General features: G+C 38.0%; 1 long non-coding RNA gene across 1 annotated transcript; it reads right to left on the reverse strand.

Moving 5' to 3' along the window:
• Positions 1-1,580: 1,580 nt before the first annotated feature.
• LOC124628406 (uncharacterized) lies at positions 1,581-8,475 on the reverse strand. The gene is made up of 3 exons (XR_006982901.2): positions 8,432-8,475; positions 4,670-5,062; positions 1,581-1,989 (listed from the first exon to the last, which is right to left on the reverse strand). It is a non-coding gene; the product is annotated as an uncharacterized LOC124628406 (long non-coding RNA).
• Positions 8,476-9,375: the final 900 nt, after the last annotated feature.

Genomic DNA, 9,375 nt, shown 5'->3' on the forward strand with positions numbered 1-9,375 from the left:
ACAATACGAGTAGTGCTACTGTACAATATCTATTAACTGAGTTCCAGAAGAAGCAAAGTGCGCAGAGTAGAGGTGTAAGTGCTATATATATATATATATATATATATATATATATATATATATATATATATATATATATATATATATATATATATATATATATTGTGAGTTGGTTAGGTGTTCGCGGAAGAGGTGGGTCTTTAGCTGTTTTTTGAAGATGGTGAGAGATTCTGTGGTCTGGATTGAGGTTGGAAGTTCATTCCAGCACTGAGGAACAGTTAGTGTGAAGGTTCTGGAAAGGGATCGTGAGCCAGGTAGGTACTACTAAACATCGGTTGCTAATCGATTGCAGATTGTGTGAGGGAACGTAGGCCTTCAGGAGAGAGTTGAGGTAGGGGGCGCTGTTCCAGACAAGGTCTTGTAGGTGAGCATCAAGGCCTTGAATTTGATGCGGGCGGCTACAGGAAGCCAGTGGAGGGAGATGAAGAGGGGTGTGACATGAGTTCTCTTGGGACCTACCTATGTAGGTTGGCAGTAAGATGTTCATCCTTCTCTCATGTGGGTGTGCCCTAATCTGTATTTTTATGTATATGAATAAGTTCTATCAAGTTCTACTGAACTTACAGAATGCATTCAATGTTATACAACATTCTTTTCTACAGTTAAAAATGATTTTAGATTATATATATATATATATATATATATATATGATTTGTGGTCGTACTCATGCTAAGGTAACGGATGTGGTCATTTCAACTTTAAATGGAATAACATTGAAAGAGTTAGCTCTTATAAATACTGAGGTATATGGTTGGACAAAAAAATAGCTTTTAATGTACACATTGATAATCTGTTGAAGAAGCTTAAAACAAAATTGTGGTTCTTTTATCATTTCAAAAACTGCTATCCTTATGACGCTAGAAAGAAAATAGTGGAGAGTAGTTTTTTATCTATAATTGATTATGGTGAAGTTGTTTATATACATGTCTATCATGCAGCATTACGCTTGTTTGTGGTGCAAATTCACGTACTCATCACTGTATACGATAGGAATCATTGGCATGGACAGCTTTGCATCATATGAGGAAATTGCATATGTATATGTTTATTGCTAAGGCACTTCTGGGTAAATTGCCTGCTTATATTTATAATCTCTTAAGTTTTTATACAAATAGTTATTGTACTAAATCTCAATCACACATTCAGTTAAAAGTCCCAAAGGTTTAGTCAGAACTTGGTAAACATGCCTTTTCTTTTTCTGCTCCCTGGGCCTGGAACCATCTGCAGCATGTAGTTAAACTAGAGATATCACCACCTCTGAGTACTTTCATACGGCTTTTGCAAACAGTGTTAAAGGAGTGTTGTAAGTGCTTTTCTTGATTTTACTCTTATTAATTGTTTTATTCTATGGGTATTGCTTTCTGTGATTATCTCTGTGTGAAACTCTATGTGCTGCCGTCTTGACCAGGTCTCCCTGGAAGAAGAGATTGTGATATCTCAGTGGGATCTTCCTGGTTAAATAAAGGATAAATAAATAAATAAATAAATATATTCATAGACCCTGGTATCTGTAATGGGTGTAAAGTTGTAGAAGCTGTTTTTATTAGTTTCTTATGCAATCTTAAAAAACACAAATTGTTGAACATTTCATTCCAGATTTATTCCCTCTGTGTTTGCTGTTATAATCCACTCCACTCTTCTGGGAAGGATTTCCACTAGATTTTGGGGTGTGGCAGTGGGGATTAGTGATCACTCAGATACTAGAGCGTTAGTGAGGTTGAGGTCAGGCGCTGATGTTGATGTGAGGAGACTCCAGTTCCAGATCATCCTAAAGGTGTTCAGTGGGGTTGAGGTCAGGGTTCTGTGCAGGACACTCGAGTTCTTCTAACTTCTTCCATCCTTCACACACCACGTCTTCATGGAGCTCGCTTTGTGCACTTTGTGTCATGATGGAACAGGTTTGAGTCTCTTAGTTCCAGTGAAGAGAAACTGTAAAGCTACATCATACAGAGATGTTTTATACAAGTGTGTGATTCTGACTTTGTGGTACCAGTCTGGGAAAGAAGCATATCTGGGTGTGATGGTCGGGGTGCACATACTTTTGGTCATCTGCAATGCATGTAAAACTGTTGCAGCTGTTTTTATTCATTTCTTGTGCAATCAAAGCACTCCTTAATCATAAACCTTAACTTATACTCAGGGGTTCTTATGATGGTTGATAGTTCCTGCTCTCTAAACAGGTTCAACATAGAACCGTTTCTGAAAGGGAACATTGTGTTGTGCGTTCTAACCTTCAATGGTCCTCCTGAGGAACATACCACAAGACCTTGGGTTATATAACTCGTAATCTCAACCCTAACTCACCTAGCACTCTAATCTTTAAATATGCATCCTAACCGCTGCCCTAAAGCAGCTTTGTGTGTGTGTGTGTGTGTGTGTGTGTGTGTGTGTTCTAAATGTATTTCTCATTTGTGACAGCAAGCATAGCCATCTCTTGTCCCAAGTCGTGCCCAGGAGAGAGCGAGAGACAGAGAGAGAGACACAGAGAGAGAGAGAGACAGGGAGACACAGAGAGAGACAGAGAGAACGAGAGAGAGAGAGAAAAAAGAGAAAGAAAGAGACAGAGAGAGAGAGATTGATGCTGGTGGTGGGGGAGGGAGCGACTATATAATTAAAGAGAGGGAGGAGGGAGTGTCTCATTCACAGCAACCAGCCGAGGAAAATTAATATTCAAGTGTCGATGCTGGCTTTGTGAGACATCATTTCCCTGTAGCCTCTCATGTGTGTGTGTGTGTGTGTGTGTGTGTGTGTGTGTGTGTGAGGACATGACGATGAGCACACACACACACAGTCCATACTTTAACAGCAGCTGGTTAATACTGTGATCTACTTTCTGCTTTTATTCGTGTGAAACAGCCGAAGTGAATGGAGAGGAATTGGTTCACCACAGCACGGTTGTCTTTTTAACATGTAACAGAGTATGTTCTTGTGTAACAGAGTATGTTCTTGTGTAACAGAGTGTGTTCTTGTGTAACAGAGTGTGTTCTTGTGTAACAGAGTGTGTTCTTGTGTAAAAGAGTGTGTTCTTGTGTAACAGAGTGTGTTCTTGTGTAACAGAGTGTGTTCTTGTGTAAAAGAGTGTGTTCTTGTGTAAAAGAGTGTGTTCTTATGTAAAAGAGTGTGTTCTTGTGTAACAGAGTGTGTTCTTGTGTAAAAGAGTGTGTTCTTGTGTAACAGTGTGTGTTCTTGTGTAAAAGAGTGTGTTCTTGTGTAACAGAGTGTGTTCTTGTGTAACAGTGTGTGTTCTTGTGTAAAAGAGTGTGTTCTTGTGTAACAGTGTGTGTTCTTGTGTAAAAGAGTGTGTTCTTGTGTAACAGAGTGTGTTCTTGTGTAACAGTGTGTGTTCTTGTGTAAAAGAGTGTGTTCTTGTGTAACAGAGTGTGTTCTTGTGTAACAGAGTGTGTTCTTGTGTAAAAGAGTGTGTTCTTGTGTAAAAGAGTGTGTTCTTATGTAAAAGAGTGTGTTCTTGTGTAACAGAGTGTGTTCTTGTGTAAAAGAGTGTGTTCTTGTGTAACAGAGTGTGTTCTTGTGTAAAAGAGTGTGTTCTTGTGTAACAGAGTGTGTTCTTGTGTAACAGTGTGTGTTCTTGTGTAAAAGAGTGTGTTCTTGTGTAACAGAGTGTGTTCTTGTGTAACAGTGTGTGTTCTTGTGTAAAAGAGTGTGTTCTTGTGTAAAAGAGTGTGTTCTTGTGTAACAGAGTGTGTTCTTGTGTAACAGTGTGTGTTCTTGTGTAAAAGAGTGTGTTCTTGTGTAACAGTGTGTGTTCTTGTGTAAAAGAGTGTGTTCTTGTGTAAAAGAGTGTGTTCTTGTGTAACAGTGTGTGTTCTTGTGTAAAAGAGTGTGTTCTTGTGTAACAGAGTGTGTTCTTGTGTAACAGTGTGTGTTCTTGTGTAAAAGAGTGTGTTCTTGTGTAACAGTGTGTGTTCTTGTGTAAAAGAGTGTGTTCTTGTGTAAAAGAGTGTGTTCTTGTGTAACAGAGTGTGTTCTTGTGTAACAGTGTGTGTTCTTGTGTAAAAGAGTGTGTTCTTGTGTAACAGTGTGTGTTCTTGTGTAAAAGAGTGTGTTCTTGTGTAAAAGTGTGTGTTCTTGTGTAATAAACACACACACTGTTTATTTAACATTTCTACACACTGACTAAAACATTACTGTCCTGGTCTGTGTGTGTGTGTGTGTGTGTGAGAGAGAGAGAGAGAGAGAGAGAGGGAGAGAGAGAATCAGCAATCTGAGATGCTGTGGTTGTTGTGGTTACAGACAACATCACTGCTGATAGCTACCCTAAAGCTAGTCGCTAACAGCTCACTACTGAAGTTATGTCTGTTTATAATCCTTCCTAAATACATCAAGAATAATCTTATTTACAGTAAACACACTTCCATGTTTCTGTACACACAACTGAACACCTGTGTGTATTAACTTTTCAGCATTTAGTGAAAGTCATAAACTTTTGGCATTTTTAATGTGAAAGTGTAATATTTTTTTCAGCTACATTTCTACTTTTCTACGATTGACTACTTGTGGAGAAGAAATAAAAATACTATTAAAAGTTCCTTAACATGCAGCAGTTTTCTACTTTAACTTCTGAGACATCTATAAGTTAAACTCCACACACCTGATGGCAGGATTTCCGTTGAAATAAATCTGGCTTTTACTTCCAGGGTTGTGTGAGCTTGTCTTTGTGGAGATATTTAAGGAGTTTGAGGTTTTGTTGTAGACATTGTGGAAAGCAGAAAGGACATCCGCCAATCTCTCTGAGGTTATCTGTCATCCGAGACATCCGAGTTAACAATAGTGCATTCATTCGTTTCATAATCAACTCGTCTGCCTGCTGTCTGCACTTGTTTCTCCCTCTGTCTGTTCAGGGCCACTTCCACTTATTCTTCTCTTTTATATCGTGTTGAACTCTGGAACAATCTACTGCCGGACCAGCAGTCCAGTGTTGACAAGTTTATCAGCTTAGACAGAAATGTTTGTGGCAGTTTGCTGGATCTCGTCTAAAACAACGCTGAGAAAAGACAGGAATTCAGAGCACACATGAAGATGAAAGCAGAACCCTGTACAGCACTGGGACTTTCATTAGCATCACACACACTATAGATATATAAAGATAAACCTGTGTGTATATAGTATATACATCATGAACAGAGAAGCAGTGTTTGTTTCTGATTCATCATCATCATCATCATCATCATCATCATCATCATCATCTCTTTCAGTCACAGCTTTCAGTCACAGCTGCAGTGTTGAAGAAGATGAATCTTGACACACACTGGATTTAAAAACACCTTCATGATAAAAGATGAACAAAAACGTGCATGCTCCTGTTTATTAATCATTACACTGATGTTAGGCTTCATAATGAAACTGAAATATTTCAAATCAGAGCAATGCAAATGCCTGTTTTATTCATGACGCTCATTCTGACACACTGCAGAGGTAGGTGAAGGTCTGTAGAGTTCCTCAGGGCCTCAGAGAGTGAATATTCTAATTCTAGGTCCTGGCCATCAGTTAGCATTTTGGTGTCGGTGGAACAGATCTGACCCCAGTTTATTGGCCATTTAAATTTTTTAAATGAAAGAAAGGGTTTTGTTTACAAAATATTAAAATGATCAGAGTAGACCTTAAACAGCAATGATGTTTTTATTATACTAATCACAAATTGATAGATAGATAGACAGACAGACAGATAAATAAATAGATAGACAGACAGACAGACAGACAGACAGACAGATAAATAAATAGATAGACAGACAGAGAGATAGATAAATAGATATCTATATAGATAGATAGATAGATAGATAGATAGATAGATAGATAGATAGATAGATAGATGGATAGATAGATAGATAGATAGATAGATAGATAGATAGATAGATAGATAATCAAATCACCATCAGTGGTGTAACATCACTAATAGCATCACCACTATTGTTAAAACTAAAACAGTATTTTTTTATCACTAGATAACAACCACAGATGTGAATGCAGATGTGGTGAAAATGTACAATAGTGAAATGTGTGTACGCTGTTATCTGCTGTGTGAATGCAGAAATAATTGACCTGTTTTTACTCCCCCATGGCCATATTCACGTTGTTTTAATGCTGTATTGTAACCCCCCCCCCCCCCTCCCCCCTTAATTTCAGGATCATTATAAATTCGTTGCATTTATAAAGGTCATTAAAAGCAGCTGAGTGAAAGGACATTTTATAATCCGGCCGTGACTCTGGACTAATCACTCAGTGTTAGTGTTGGTTATGATGTGATTACTGAAAGTCCTGTAAACTGGAATCTGTGTGGAAATGGTGAGGAGAACGACTGACTCTGTTAAAAACAGGACTGAAAAACTCAGGGTTGAATTTCTTAAGTGTGTGTTAATGGTGTGTAAAAATCTTAAAAGTTTAAAATCGCCAGGGGAAAAAATCACAATTATAAATTTTTGTGAATCCAACACTTTAACATTCCACAGTATTGTGCTCTCCTGAATCAAATGGTTTATTATATCAGTTATTTACAAACCCCACTTTGTTCAAGTGAGAATACACCACAGTGTTAATAAGTATATATTTAAATAGTTTAATAATAAATACAATAATTCTAATAATAATTGATAGATAATAATTAATAGTTGAGTAAGAGCATTCAGTGAAGTGAGGAAAAAGTTTATCGCAGTAAAAATCTGGCAGTTTTGAACTTAGAGTTCCAGCTTGCTGTAAGCTTGGAGGATGTCACTGACAGAGCAGAACTTCATTTTCAAACTAACAGCAACATGCAGAAGTTTGAATATTGATAGAGAGAAAGTTGACAGCAGAAGAATGATGAGTGTGTGTTTTGTGAAATGGAGATGTGTGTGTTGACAGAAACAGCTTGATGCAGAGCGAGTACTGTGGATTGATGATGGATTAAAACTTGATGTTATCACACTCAGTTAATACACCAGAGCTGTAGACTAGCATGATATCACACACACACACACACACACACACACACACACACACACACACACACACACACACACACACACACACACGGAAAATAGCTTTATAGAAACAGAAAAGCACTAAGTGCTATATGCCTTATCATTGTTTTATATCCTTCATTTCACACAGCTTCATCACAAAACTTTCAGTAACTGAAATTGACATGGATTAGTTCAGTTATCTAGTAAACGCAGTGGTAATAAACACAGTGGGCATAAACGCAGTGCCAGTAAACGCAGTATTAATAAACGCAGTGGCAGTAAACCCAGTGGAAATAAATGCAGTGGTAATAAATGCAGTGGAAATAAATGCAGTGGTAATAGACACAGTGGTAGTAAATGCAGTGGTAATAAATGCAGTGAAAATAGATGCAGTGGTAATAAATGCAGTGGTAATAAATGCAGTGGTAATAAATGCAGTGAAAATAGATGCAGTGGTAATAAATGCAGTGGTAATAAATGCAGTGGAAATAAATGCAGTGGTAATAGACACAGTGGTAGTAAATGCAGTGGTAATAAATGCAGTGGTAATAAATGCAGTGGTAATAAATGCAGTGGTAATAAGTGCAGTGGTAATAAATGTTGCCATTCTATAAAACTTCATCCTACAACATAATGATGTATTTGTAATCAAGTAAAATTGCGAAATTGATGTAAAGATGTGTTTAAACAGCACTACTCAGCAGTTGGACTACTGATCAGAACGTTGTGAGTTTAATACAGCAAAACAAAATCTTTGATAAAACATTTAAGTTCTTTTTAAGACATCAAAGGTTTAAATCAGAGCATCGCAGAGCTGAAATTTCCATTGAGCATGAACTTTAACCTTTAACTTTCACCTCGTGCTAAGGTTTAGGTTTAATTTTTATGCCACCCTTTGTAATACAAAATTGCACAAAATGTAAACACACACACACACACACACACACACACACACACACACACACACACACACACACACACATTCCCAATAGAGCATTAATCTCTTTCTCTCCACTTGTGTTATCTGCTTTGTTCTGTTTTAGAAGATCTCTGTTGCCACAGCAACAACTGTGTGTTCGTGTGTGTGTGCATGTGTTGTTATTGTTGTTGTACTTTTAATTCCCTGTCTGTCATTTGCATAGAAATAGCATTCTTCTCTCTCTTCTTCACCTCTCCATGTACTGACAAGTTAAAATGCTCTCCAGACACAAACAGTTTTAGAGTCAAGTCCAAATCTGTGTGTCTGTGTGTGTGTGTGTCTGTGTGTGTGTGTGTGTGTGTGTGTGTGTGTGTGTGTGTGTGTGTGTGTGTGTGTACGCGAGTGTGTGTGCGCATGTGCACGCCTCTGGACATATCTCAAATTGCATCAAACAATCTCATCAACATGTCAGTAATAACATAATTAACCTACTCACAGGAAGACCTGTCCTTCTGCTGTAACCTGTACCTCATTAATAACTCATTCTGTGTGTGTGTGTGTGTGTGTGTGTGTGTGTGTGTGTGTGTGTGTGTGTGTGTGCGTGTGTGCGTGTGTGTGTGTGTGATGTTTATTTTGTAGGAGTAAATCATTAATCAGCCTTTTCCTACATGCTGTTATTGTTATAAAAACTAGGAGTGCAAGTGATTTGAGGTTTCACACACACACACACACACACACACACACACACACACACACACACACACACTCGTACACACTCACACACACACATATACATACATACACACAAACACACATACACACACACATACACACATACACACATATACACAACAGACCACACACATAAACACATACATACTACACTGCCCTCTTGTGGATCATGGTAGACATTTTGGACTAATTTGATGACTAGTATATCATTTTCAAAATCAAATTTATATTATTATTGTTAGAGTAGTACCAAGCTAAAACCTTGGAGAGGAGTTATCACAAAGTGTTACTACAACAGCAAAAACAGAGTACAGTGTTGAGAGGTAGCTATTAGTGTTAATTTAAGAGTTTATTGAAGTTATTGAAGGTTGATGTTCTGGCAGTGACTCGGCTGTTCTCCGAGAAGAGTCTTAATGCAGGTCTTCCTTGTTCCTTGAGAAAGAGCAGGTAATGAGGATATGACATCACTGAGAGAATGCAAGTAGAGAGGGAGAACAGAAGAGGAACCAGCACTGAACCTTGTGGATCTCCTATATGACGCCTGATGTGGCCATCCAAAGCTCCTCCATGCTGTGACACTCAATCCTGTGAAGATGAACTGGAGAGTGTTGTGTTTGACCGTGTCCAAGTCAGCTGAGAGATGTTAACATGAGACAAGTATAAGAGGTGTAAAGTTCTTTTTCTGGGACAGAAACAGGCTCATGTCTC

This window comes from Ictalurus punctatus, chromosome 8 (assembly GCF_001660625.3).
Source record: "Ictalurus punctatus breed USDA103 chromosome 8, Coco_2.0, whole genome shotgun sequence".
Taxonomy (NCBI): Eukaryota; Metazoa; Chordata; class Actinopteri; order Siluriformes; family Ictaluridae; genus Ictalurus; species Ictalurus punctatus.